At 33.5% G+C, this 14,280-nt stretch overlaps 1 long non-coding RNA gene across 6 annotated transcripts in view; it reads left to right on the top strand.

The window, feature by feature from the left end:
- Positions 1–14,280, top strand: part of LOC135970192 (uncharacterized) — a 631,278-nt gene that overhangs the window by 172,135 nt on the left and 444,863 nt on the right. The window contains exon 4 of one of the 6 annotated variants that reach the window (XR_012432624.1): positions 245–3,443. The exons of the other annotated variants lie outside the window; for them this stretch is intronic. This is a non-coding gene — a long non-coding RNA (uncharacterized lncRNA). Of the gene's footprint in view, positions 1–244; positions 3,444–14,280 lie in introns of those variants that run through there. 6 annotated transcript variants of the gene reach the window in all.

Below are 14,280 nucleotides of genomic sequence, written 5' to 3'. Positions count from 1 at the left end.
CACATTTCTGAGCAGGATCTAGTTTAAGGCATTAAGAAGGATAATAGGTCAATTTGAAAAGAGTCCCTGTCACAGCAACATGGATTTGTCAATATTGGAGCAAAAACAAACATTAAATTTATGGTGAATCTTGGGTAGAAGAATGGTGAAATCATTGATATTTTACAAAAAGTTTATGGGAAAAATGCCTCAAAGAAATCAGTAGTTTACAAATTATAATTCGTTTTTTTTTTTTAAATGACAGTATAAAGTTGAAGATAAAGTTCATGGAGGCAGATCATCCATATCAATTTGTGAGGAAAAAATTCATCTTGTTTTTACTCTAATGGAAGAAGCCTGACAACAGCACAAAGAATAGCCACCACCATAGACATCTCAACTGGTTCACCTTACACAATTCCGACTGAAAAATTAAAGTTGAGCAAACTTTCCACTTGATGAGTGCAAAAGCTGTTGTGTCCAGATGAGCTGCAGACAAGCAGAGTTTTCAACTGAAATTTTAATGAAGTGGAATCAAGATTCTAAAACATTTCTTTGTAGAGTTGTAACAGGAGATAAAATATGGCCTTACCAATGCTATTCTGAAGACAAAGCACAAGATTTGTCTCAGAGGTCAAAGCAAAAGCAGACCAGTCAATAGCAAAAGTTACCGAAACGGCCTTTTGGGATGCTCCAGGCATTTTGCTTGTTGACTTTCTGAATGACCAATGAAGGATAACATCTCCTTGTTAGTGTTCGGAGAATATTAGCCAAAGCTTTAGCAGAAAGACACCCAGGAAAGCTTCACCAGAGAGTCTTTCTCCACCACAGCAATGCTCCTGCTCAGTCCTATTATCAAACAAGGGAAATGTTGTGAGAGTTTTCATAGAAAAGCATTAGATACTCATCTCACAGTCCTGATTTGGCTCTGACTTGTGTTTGTTTTTCTTAAAAAATAAGATTTTTTATTTCTCTTTAGTTAATAAAGCAAAAAAGAGTACATTGACATGGTCGAATTCCCAGGACCCTCAGTTGTTTATAGGGATTGACTAAATGGCTGGTATCATCACTTACAAAAGTGTCTTGAACTTAATAGAACTTACAGTGATAAATAAAGTTTATATTTTATGTTTTTATTTTTAAATTTCATTTATTCCATGAGCTTTTTGGAGTTTTCTCATATTACATTTCATGCAGTCTTATCACATGTGTAGGTTTATGCATTCACCACAGTCAAGGTAGAGAACAGTTCCATCACCACAAGGATCCTTTAGGTTGCCCTTTCATAGCCACACCCATGTTCTTTCCCCAACACCTCCACCACCCCTAAGTCCTGACCACCACTAATCTGCCAGTTATCCTAGTCTATAAGTTTGGCTTCCCAAAATATTATTTAAATAGAAGCCTACAGCATTTAATTTTTCAGATCAGCTTCTTTCCACTGAGTGCAATTCTCTGAGGATGTATCCTAGTTGTTACATGTGTAAATAGTTCATTTTTTCATTTCTTTGTGTTTCATGGTATGGAAGTATCATAGTTTGTATAACCATTCCTCTGTTGAGATGTGTCCGGTTTGGGGATATCATGAATAAAGCTGCTATGAAAATTTATATACAGGTTTTTACATGAACGTGCATTTATATTATTGTGGGATAAATATCCAAGAGTGCAAATGCTGAGTTTTATGTTTACATATTTAGATTTATAAGCAATTGCCAAACTGTTTTCCAAAATGGCTGTACCATTTTACGTTCCCATCAACAATGTATGAGTGATCTAGTTTCTCTACATCCTCACTAGTAATTGTGTTGTCACTACTTTTTCTCTTTTAACCATTCTAATGAAAGCATATGCTATCTTATTGTGGTTTTAATCTGCATTTCATTAATGGATAATAATACTGAATATCTTTCTATGTACTTATTTACCGTTTCCATATTGTCATCAATTAAGTGGCTGTTCATATCTTTTGCTCATTTTCTATTAAATTATTTGTTTTTTTACTTGAGTTTTTACATATTTTAAATGCTACTCCTTTTTCCAGTATGTGTTTTGGAACTATTTTCTCTCAGTCTGTAGGTAGCTTTTTTTTTCATCCTCTTCACAGAATGAAACATCCTCTATCTTTCACAGAGCAAAGGTTTTTAATTATAAGGTTTAACATTTCAATTTTTCCTTTTATGGATCATGCTTTTGGTATTATCTAAGAATTTTTGCTTATCCCTAAACCTCTAAAATTATGTCCCATTTTTTTCTACAACTTTTAGTGTTTGTGTTTTAATCTGTTTTTTTTTTTTCCAGGGGCTTTTTTGTTGTTAATATAATTTGTGAGGTATAGGCTAATACTCTTTTTGTTTGCCAATGAAATCTAATCTATCTAACATCATTTGTTGATAATATTATCTTTTCTCTACTGAAGTGTTTTTGTACTTTTTCACAAAACTGCACAAGTAAATATGTTTGGCTAATTTGAAATGTCTTAAAATAGAAACCGTTACTTTCAATCTTTTAATTCGTATTTCTCATCTACAACCACTAGATGGCGAGATTGGCTTTTATAAGTTTATAAATTATTTTTCAACAGGTCCTGAAATTGTTGGTATGGCCTTAGTGAAATTTTATACTCAGAACTTTAATGTATTATAGTTGTTAAAAAAGTAATTTTACAAAAGGAGCTCTAAATATTTAAGGAGAAGTACAATATTAGTTTATTTTAGAATGTTAGAACCCTCATTCAGTTTTAATAGTGAACTTAGAAAATGAGACAGAAATTAGACAAACATTAAACACTAAGGTAGTGTACATGTGAGTCCTCATGAGTCACTTTTCAAGACCTGTATATTTTTCTAATTCACTGAAAAAATATAAAATTACTTGATGAATCTTTTAGTAAGGTGTCTTTTTTACATTTTTTCATGTGTATGTCCATACTTACATATTATAGGCCTTGATTTAAAAAAAAAAAAAAAACAAAAAAAACAAAAAAAACCCTTTCAATTAGAAAGATGTTTATTGACTTCGAAGACAAAGATAAGAGTAACAAAGGTTTGTCGAATAAAGTGAAAATAAATCTGTTGGGAAACATTTGTATTTTGCGATAGCTCTGTAAGAGATCCATAATTTTTTACTGAAATATTTGAATTCATTTCATTAGTGTTAATTATTATTAGATACAATTATGTTAGTAAAATGAATACATGCATTGGATTGTGCTTCCAGTTTATCATTTACCTAAAAGAAGTGTGAGAGTGCCAATTACCTGATTACATTGAGTAGTATAGTGAGCAAAACCTGGTTAGTTTAAAATAGAAAAAAAAAAAATCCATGTGTTTCTTTAATAGTCCTTCTCACTGTTCTATATATCTGCTAATTATTAATATAATTTTTACACTTTTTTGTTGAAGAAACTACTTATTTAACATGGGAACTTATCTAATGAAGTATTGAGAGAAAGCAGAGGGAGACAGAGGTGTTCTGATGCATTTTTCAGATACTCTAGAAATAAATAAGCTATACTACATATCTACGGAAGTATAATTATAGTTTTATAGTTATAAATATAACAATTATAACTTTTAAAATTGCCAAATTTTAGGCTATAGGGAAAAGAAAAAGTATTTGTTTAATTGCTAAAGCTATATTTAATTTTCTGCTCATCATTTAACTTTTAGAGACATCAGTTTATTAAGTCAGCAATTGCTATAAAGCACTTTCTTCACTCAGCTTCATGAATGCCATTTTATCATTAAGTCTTCAAAAGATCAATATATAGCCATGTGACACAATGGAAAATCTGTGCTTAAGATAGGTTCAAGACCTAGGTCTTTCATTTTAACTTACTATGTAATTAACCTTATGTTTAAAAAAATTCTGTTATGTACCAGGTACTATTATAAACTCCTTAGATAGATAGATAGATAGATAGATAGATAGATAGATACATAGACAGACAGATGATAGACTGACAGCTATATATGTCAAGTGTTTATAATAGCTATCTATCTATCATCAATCAATCATCTGTCTGTCTGTCCATCTGTGTCTTGCTTCATCTTAAAAATGACCCTACACTGCAGGTAATAGTATTCACATTTTATGGAACAGAAACCATAGTTCTGCAGGTTTAAGTCACTGGCCTAGGATAACAAAGCTGGACAGCAGCAGATGGAGTATTTGAACATATCTTATTCTGAAGCCTATTTAACCTCAACTTCATCCTTTTACTGCTCTGTGCTAGCTCCATTTATCTCATCTGTAAAATGGGCAAATACAAGAACATGAATCCTAACACACTTCTGATTGTAAAATATTCCCCTCTGGTGTTGTGAGGGAAGATTTTCAGCACTTTCAGAGTTGGCTTAGTTCCCCAAGGCATTTGTTTTACCAAAGCAACACTCACCAAAGTCAAGGAAAACCTTCAAAATTTCCAGATAAAAATAATAGACATGCATATATGTATAAAAATGGCAATATCCTCTTATGATCTTTGATAGTATTTAATATTTTTACTGATTAAGTAAATTTTTTTTTCTTTTTCTGGGATAAGAACTACTCCAAGAACATGACAATTAGCAGAAAATGGGAGCTGAAGTGTGATGAAATGGAAGGGAACATCACATTAGTAATTGTAAAGAAAGGAAAAATGAGCTGCTCTTGCTCATAATGTGGATACAGTAGAAAGTACCAGACCCAATAAACAAACAAATAATTAACTAGAAATATAGCCAAGAGCATAGATTCCAAGAGATACCTTTTATAATCCAGGATTCTGTTACCTGATTTGGTTCCATAATAAAAACAAGCACTGACAATTATACATGACATTTATGTTATTTATACTTTGCAGAAATCTCTTTATTTACTCTATTCTTTCTCATTCATTCTTATTTCAAGCAATTAAAGAATTGTTTGTCTTGTCAAGTTGAAGTTCTCAATTAACCTAAAGTTAATAAAACTGAATCCTTGTCCTGTCCCCTATAATAGTGTAGAAGGCAAGAATAAAAACTCAATTGTCATATATGTGTGATTTGTTAATTCTTGAAAATACAGAAAAATATACAGTGAATTAGTAGTAACGAGATAAGATTGTCCTCTGAGCTTTCCAACCACTAGATGGAGAACATGCTTTGTGAAATAGTATATGAGAATGAGGAAAGCAAGCCAACTTAACTTTGCTGTCTGGGCAAAATTTGTTAATTTGGGTCATATATTAGCCTTCTCTGTTTTAGTGGTCAATGTGGTTCAATTTTAAGTTAGGGCATAATTTGCACAATAACTAAAGTTGAAATTAATACTCAGAAACAAACCATACTCTATTTAGAACTAAAATCCATAAAGTTGTCTGCATTACAGGAAGAAGCTGACCAATGAAGATAAAGCCAATTTGTTATATTGGAATAGCTGAACTGGTGAAAAAATTAATATAGCATCCAACAATCGAAGGATAGGATTAAACTCCAGTGAAGTCACTTTGTTTTGTTTTTAACTCTTAAGTAGAGCGTTATTCAAACTGTTTCAAATGGCACCTCGGTTAACACTATCATGAATTTTTTTTTTTTGATATAGCAAACTTGAAATAATGGTTTCACATTTCTTAATTTCCAAATTTTAAGCAAATTATTCTGGACTTTGACATCAGTGATCTATGTGGATGGTAACATAGCTATTTTAAATATGTTTGCTCATCCTTCAACTAGTCATTATGATGACAGAAATTATAGAAATTACATAAAATTATGTCGACAAATGGCAATAACTTGATATATCAAAATACAGATAACTCTTTTAAGATTTAATTCTGGCCCTCTTAGTCAAGTGTTAATCTTGAGGGGCCATACTGACAACTAATTTATACAGGACAAAAATATAAGAAGAATCTCTATGAATAGACGGGCAGTGATTTAGTTTTGGTGCCAAGGACAATGCTGAATTTGGGGGCAGTTTTTCCAGTGTTATTGTCCAAGAATGGGAAAATAACTTTTGCCAAGAAAATTCAATGTCCTACAAGCATAACACCATATGTATATGGCAGAGTTGAGTTGATTGCCATGATTATCTCTCTAGTAAATACCATCAATAGCCTCTACATTAAAAATAAAGTTGGAATGTTCAAGAACACAAGTACAAAAATAAAGCCTTAATAAACTAAATTACATTAAAATGATGTTTTATTATTTTAATTTAGGTTGATTTTATATTATCTCTCAGGAAAATGGATACTCTGCATTTGCCAAGTGGAATAACATACAAGAGCCCAAGTGTATGAGGGTAAACGTTTTCCAAATGTCAAAGTTCTGTAAGAGGATAGCATTTAGTATTTTCTTCTGTTGTTAGACTAGAGAATGATTTCGCGATTAGCAATTTGTCAGAATAATCTGGATTTTTTAAAGTTTTTATTTTCTTTTAATACAGATATACCTTGGATAGAACTTTAAATATTACAGTTTAATAAATCTTATGGGTTTCTCAGGATATTCAGGCCTGGAAACCTTACATTAGGCCACATACTTCTTCCCAGTAGGGTTTAGACCTTGTCTGCCATTGTAGCATCTGTGCCCAATACAAGGCATAGTCCAAAGTAGAATCTTAGTAAGAGTTCAGTAGATAGATGATTAGGGATACTCTCAGTAGTAATAGCAAGTGATACTGTTTTAATTGCGTAATTATTGTTCTTCTTCTTCATTTTCTCATTGCTGTATCCCCAGTGCCTTTTACATGACCTATGATAGAGAAAAAGCTAATGAGTACTTATGTAATGAATAAGTAAACATTCAGAATGCCCTAAAAATGCAAATGTTTCTACCTGAGAATCAACACATAGAGCTTGTCAAACCCACAATCAAGCTTTTTAGATGGCTTCCAGCCATCTGAGCCCTCTCCCTCCTAATAGATTTATCCTCATCAAGATTCTCTGAAATGCTGAATGGTCATTGACTGCTAGAATTTTGACAGAAGTGGGAATGTAGTAACGCATACTAAAAGTACTGTTAGTAATTTAAGAAACACAACTGTAAAATTGGATTTTAACCTTTTAGTTTTATTCCTGTGTACACTTACTTCATGTTAGGATGTGCTAATATAAAACAATACAATACCTGTTACATTTGCTTGCAGCAGAAAAATAGGTGACATGTTAGATATTTTTCCCTCACCTATACAGTTCTGTCTGTAATTTGGCAAGAGGACTAATGGCTCAAATATAGAAAAGCCAAGTTTCAATGGATTATTTTGTGACTGTCTGAGTCAAACACATCATGACTGCACACATTTTTATTCCACTAATTTAATTATTTTATTTTGTTGTTCAAAATTAAACTCAGAAGATACTTATCTCTCCAGTCAACAATGAATCTTCGTCCCATTTGAAGTGGTATTAAGAATGTACAAGAAACTTTGTTTCTTTGTTTATATAGCACTATCTAAATGTTTCATTTGAAATAAGCAGCTCCACAGCCCCACTTGAGAAACATACACCAAGTTGATAAAGACCGGATAGGAAAGTTTCAGAAATACAGGGAACTTAAAAATTAGGGATGTCCCATTCATGTATATAACAAGACTTTTCAGGGAAGGGATAGTCAGGAAGAGAGTCCATATGATGTTGAAAGTCAATAAAATGTCAGAGAACCAGAATGGTTCCTTTTCGTTCTTTGGTGACTATACTGAAGACTTTAAGTCATCACTTTAAATTTGTGAGGAGGTAGGATTCTAATTCAGATTTTCCCATTACCATTGCTCTCTTTCATAAAAGTCCCTGTCATTTTTTTCAAGCCTCATATTCTTCCATGTTATGCCTCAGATGTTATGGTCTAGGATGACTGATATAATTGCCTAAAAGCACATAAATGTTATACATCATCTGTAGCTTGTATAGTTTTTATTCCAAACATCCTTTGCTCAAACCTTTAATTGACCAACTCAATCTACAAAGCTCTGTGCGGATACCACCTCTTCTGGGGTTTCTCTAACTCAGTCTAGTTGACTTGCAATACTTTGCCATGTGTTCCTTTAGTTTCCTATGAGTATGTTTACAACAGTGGTTCTCAACTTTGCTGAATCATGAAAGGATATCTGGCCCCCAAACAAAAAATTCTCTGTTAATTGGACTAGTTTACTGCCTTAGCATTGGGATCTTAAAAGCTTCCAAAGTGATGCTAATAGACAGCCAAGGTTGAGAACCATTGTTTCATGGTTTTATCTTATTGTATTGAAATTTTCTGTTTGTATGTCTGAACCTTCTGTGTGGTCAAGAATTATGCCATGCTAGCCCGGCACAGTGACTCACTCCTGTAATCCCAGCACTTTGGGAGGCCGAGGCAGGCAGATCACCTGATGTCAGGAGCCTAAGACCAGCCTGGCCAACATAGTGAACCTCCCCCCGCCCCACTAAAAATACAAAAATTAGCCTAGCGTGGTGGCGGATGCCTGTAATCCCAGCTACTCAGGAGGCTGTGTGTGTATATATATATATATACACACACACATATATACACACACACACACACCATGGTTATTTGATTTTCCTTGGATTCCAATAGAGAATTACTGCCAAATAGCATATGCATACCCCAAAACAGTTTATGACATAAATTGAATTAATGAGAGAGAGCCTAGAAAGAATCAGATTTGAGGAAATCATGAGGATTCCTTTAAGCAGTTGAATGTGAATAAAAAGAAAGAAATAGTAGGTGAGGGCTATATAGTAGATAGGCTGTTCCTTAAATTAAAACATGGTTATATTTATATGCAGAAAGCAAGTGAGGGAGAAATCTACGAAAATTGAAAGCCCCTAAGAAGAGTATAGTTATTTAAGTAGATAGGAGGAAGAGAAAAATACAGATTCATATGCATTTAAAGTCATAAAGAAAAAACATGGCCCAGTTAAAATTTCTTTACCATTCCTTTATGGTAAGAATATACAAAATTCACTGAAAAATTAAAAATGAGAAAAACAAGATCCTTAAATTTGAAAGACAATGTTACCAGTCACTCCACTAACCCAATGCAATACAGTATTTCTGAGAAGAGACAGTATCTCCGTCATTGACTTCTAGTACAAGCCAGTCCCACAAAGTATAAGAATTTACAACACTTATAAAATTAAAATGCAAACAAGTGTGAACCAAAAACTTAAGGAATGAAACCCCCGAAAAGCAGTATGTGTGATGTCTTTATTTTGTAAAGATTGTGGTTTTTGTTACCTCGTTATGGTTTTCTGCTTTCCATATACCCTGCTTCTGCTTTTAATTTTTTCTTTCTTTCTTTTGTAAAAAGTCCTCTGAGACGTTTAATTTGCAGAGCACTAGAGAAAATTTTCACCAAAAATGAGGAAGTAAACTGAAATTTAAACAATGACCTTCCCTTTCCTCAGACATACACATATGTAACAGATTTATATGCCTTATTGTAAACATTCTGCTACATCTTTCCTCCACCTGCTACAAGGAGTTAAGAGAATCTGCTTTTAACAAGGAAGATAAATGCACCAAATGTCACTGAGCCTCCGGGGGATCAGAGATGGTAAAACAAGTGGTTTAATGTTCTTATTTTCTTTTTCTAATGCATGCACTGAGTTATATTTTCAACCAATCTCTAAAACCACACAGCTGAGTCTGGCCTCTGCGTGGGCTAAGAAACATTCGCACCAATGAATCAAGCAGATAAATAATCATTCTCTTATGTTAGGTATGTGAATGGTTTGAAAGGAATGATGTCAATAGATGAGGATGACATTTCATTGTATTGGGTAAGGACTATTTATGTGCAACACAGCAATGATATTTATATAGAACTTTTATTTCTAAGCTGGTTTCTTTTAAGCACTAGTTATCTTTGTTGTTACTCTTTCTCATGGCTGACCTTCAACATAATAGAACGAGCTATTACTGAGCATTAATGAGCTTTAAGACGATCTAGTTAGTGTGTCTCCACAGATCTCGCAACTTACTGTCATAGATGGATATGAAATTTACTTAAAAAGGAAGTTGATTATAACAGCCATGAATGACGCTGAGTTTAACGAAAGAAAAAAAGAAAGCAGGAGAGTTTGAAAGTAAGATTTAAAGTCAGAAAGCCAGAAAAAAAGCAAGAAAGAAGAAAAGGAATTTTTATGGGTACTTAATGGCAGAACGTATTTATGGGCTACACATGATATTTTGATAAAAGCATACAATGTGTAATGATCAAATCTGGATAAGTAGAATATCAAGCACCTCAAATATTTATCATTTCCTTGTGTCAGAAACATTCCAAATCTACCCTTCTAGTTTCTTTGAAATATATAATAAATTATTGTTAATTATAGTCACCCTATTGTGTAAAAAAACACTAGATCTTATTCTTTCTATCTTTTTGTACCCATTAACCAATCCAGCAATGCCAGTGCAGGGTATACCTACAAAAGAAAGTGTATCAGTACATTGAAGAGATACCTGAACTCCCACGTTTATTGCAGCACTATTTAAAATAGCCGGGACATGGAATCAACCTAAATGTTCATGAATGAATGAATGGATAAAGAAAATGTGTGTGTGTGTGTGTGTGTGTGTATACACACACACACACCCCAAAATATTATTCTGCCATAAAAAACAAAACCCTATCATTTGCAACATGTATGGAACGGGGGGACATTACATTGTGTGAAATAAGCCAGACACAGACAAATGTTGTTTGTGTGTTCTCACTCATATGAGGAAGCTAAAAAAAGTGATCACATAGAGGTAGTGAATACAATGGTTGTAACTGGGAAAGATAGTGGGGAGGAGGATAAGAAGGAGTTGGTTAATGTGTACAAAAGTACTATTTATGCATACATATAAATGTGTGTGTTTATAGTTCACTAATAAGTGAAATATTTAAAGAGCTAAATATAGGAAAAAAACAGGCAGGCATATTTAATAGTAATTTCATAGCAAGTTACCCTCAATAGTGCTTTAACATATTTAAGTGTTTATCTTTTCATAATTAAACCATTTCAACATATCCTGATTGCTACTGTCTTACTTATTTGCCTAAATGATGATGTCAGCACTCTATTTAACCACCTTCAATGCCTCCTCACCTATTTTCCAATAAATCCATACTCCATAACTCAAAAATTTAGGTTCTCCTTAAGTTTATATTAACCTATATGACCAGTCTTAAAATTTCCCAATACAAACCTGGGAAACTCAAGGTAGCATATCCACATTTGCAGAACATGACGTGCTTTCTTGCTTACTCTGTGCTTATGCTCATATAGTTTTTTCGCCAGGAGTTCTTTTGCCATCCTCATCTTGCATTTGAAATTTTATCCATTTGGCCACCCACAAATAAAGTGACTACTTGCAAAATAACTACTTGATTACCCCCAAATGATCCTTCACAATTCTGCCATTTTCGTCAGAAAGTCCCAAATGAAGGAGTCTCTGAGACTACTCTGGCTTAGGAGGCTGCCCTCCCCCGCCAAAAATAAATCCTCAAACGATACCTTAATTTTATTACTTTATGTAACTCAGTTTATATGTGGTACCAAAAAGCTTTTTAGAGAATGATACCTAAAGGTTTGAAAGAGAAAAAAAAAACTGGCTGTCCCCAAAGCCATAGTCTTTTATCATTTGTGAATATATTTTAAGAGTTTCTTTTTTGAATGGACATTAAGCCTACAACTACATAGTATGTGTGTGCTTTGTTACATATATTGAACAAGTATATTAAATTTTGGAACAAAAATCCTATGTAAAACATGATTAGTGGAAAATAAATATCTTGAGATTATCTACCCTAACATTTAAAAGATATGCTCAATGATTATTACCACTGTCCTTACTGTCCATGATCAACTGGATCCCTACATACCCTGCTTCAGCCATCAGGATTTTCATATCCTACAAAATCCAAGTGTTCTTCCTGGCTGTTGGATCCATGCTTTCCTCGTTTAGTGGGGAAGCTCTGGCTGTATTGAATGTTAAAGTAGCTGAAGGCAGTGAACTCTCCATCACTAAAATTCAAAAACAGTCTTTTGGCCGGGCACGGTGGCTCACACCTGTAATCCCAGCATTTTGGGAGGCCAGCGTGGGTGGATCATGAGGTGAGGAGATGGAGACAATCCTGGCTAACATGGTGAAACCCGTCTCTACTAAAAATACAAAAAATTAGCCCGGCGTGGTGGCAGGCACCTGTAGACCCAGCTACTCGGGAGACTGAGGCAGAAGAATGGCGTGAACCTGGGAGGTGGAGCTTGCAGTGTGCATTTCAGCCTGGATGACAGAGCGAGACTCCCTCTCAAACAACAACAACAACAAAACAGTCTTTTGTTTCCCAGTAGTTCTATGAAATTAGCTTTTCTTATAACAGTGGCTAAAATGTAGAATTATGAGGAAAATACTGCAGAAGTGAGAGATTCCTGGCCACCTGACAATCAACCTAATTTTGGTGATAAACAAGAGGAATGGGTCTGGGGGAAATTACTAAAAAAAAAACTTCCGTTGAATCAGTGGCATTCTCATTTCCCTCATGTATAAGAAGCCTCCAATAATCAAGTAACTCTAGAGATTTTGGAATATATCAGCACCATCTTTTTCCTAATAAGAGTTATAATTCTTCTTTCATAATACAGATATTAATTGAGGATCTGTTTGAACTCATTGCTAGACATTAAAGATATTAACATAAAATATTATTTGTGTAGTCCTTGATTTTTAGTCACTGACATTTCAGGGTTATGTATATAATTTGTATCATTTTTATGATGCCTTAATAATTGGATACATGGGGGAAAGAATTTTCTCTCTTTTTATTTTTTTGGCTCCCAACACATTTACTGGTGCCTGACACATGGAAAGCCTTTGATGTGTGTTTATTGAATTGAATTGAGTGGATTCAATGTCAGTTTAAGAGGGGGATTAAAATGTTTAAAGAAACAAACTGCTATCTATCGAAATATGTTTCTACAACTCTCTGTCAGTTTTCCATATCTTTGTTAGTGCATCCATAGATATAGTACTAAAAAGTGGCCAAATTTAATTTTAATTGTCATCTTCATATTATAACTAAACATCTGTCTGTGTGAATATTTTCCTTTGAGGCTAAATTGTGTGTTTATTCTTTTTAAATATATCAGCTCCTAATATTTGGCCAATTCTTTAATCTAGTTTATTGAAACTTACTTTATTCTGTATGTGCATTTTCATAAAGACAAAGTAATCACCACTAAGGCACATTTCCTGGTTGACTCCTTCAGAGATGCTTGGGGCAGCATGTACACTGAAGTAAAGTGTTTCTCAGAATATGAACATTACATTTCAAATCAGTTTCCAGCTGTTTTATTGTTTTCTTGTTCATAGCCACATAAGGGAAAGTGAATAATACTGAACCAATTATGAAATCATGTGTCACTCCACTAGTGATGAAAAATGGGCTAGACACAGAATGTCATCAACTTCACTAAGTACAGACATTCCATCAACCTTAGGAACTGAGTAAGTATTTCTAGGCAGCTTAGACTTGCTTAATGGCAGTCAGGTGTCCACTGAAAATTTGGTACTCCCTTAGAGGATTGGTAATAATCCATCAATGTTTAACCTGGCATACCTTTCAACATGCATAGATCATTTGGCAACATCTTCAGCGTGGTACACTGTCAGTTGTATATTCAGTGGATTACAATGATTAAGCAAGGCTTTACTCCTGGACAAGAGGCCATATAGGAACTTAAGGGTTTTTTGTTTTGTTTTGTTTTGTTTTGTTTTTTTCACTCATCAAATTTTTTCATAGTGGAACAATTAAAAGAATAAGCAAATGGTTATAGCAGGAACAAAACGATATCATATTCTTATGGATAAAAGCCTATAGATACTTAAAATAAATACACCATCAAAAAGCTTCTATCCCCAGCATAAAAGACAAAAAGGTGTCTTTGGAAATGTCTGTGGTATCTAAACTTTAAACTACATTTTAATGATCATATGCCTCTATGGAGGTCAGAATGTATCCATTTTTTTCCATTTATATTTGGGGGAAAAGAAATGGAGGATTTAAGTTATCAAAGTGAGTAGCAGCAGTAGGGAAAAATTTTCAAATTTGGTAACACATGTAATTGTATTTTTAAAATGAAGATAGTGAAATAAAGAAACAATGTTTGCAGAAAAGAGCTTGTTCTAATGTGCACATATGCAATAAATATTTGTTGAAAAGCTTATGACAAAATTTGAATTCTGCATTGATTGTATCTAATCGGTCTGTTTTATAATTCTTTGTTGCATATAATCTAAAAATGTAAACCTAAATAGAAAAAATTATCACAGTGACAAACCTATGCAA

Source organism: Macaca fascicularis, chromosome 3 (assembly GCF_037993035.2).
Source record: "Macaca fascicularis isolate 582-1 chromosome 3, T2T-MFA8v1.1".
Lineage (NCBI taxonomy): Eukaryota > Metazoa > Chordata > Mammalia > Primates > Cercopithecidae > Macaca > Macaca fascicularis.
This window is presented reverse-complemented; position numbering and strand designations above follow the sequence as displayed.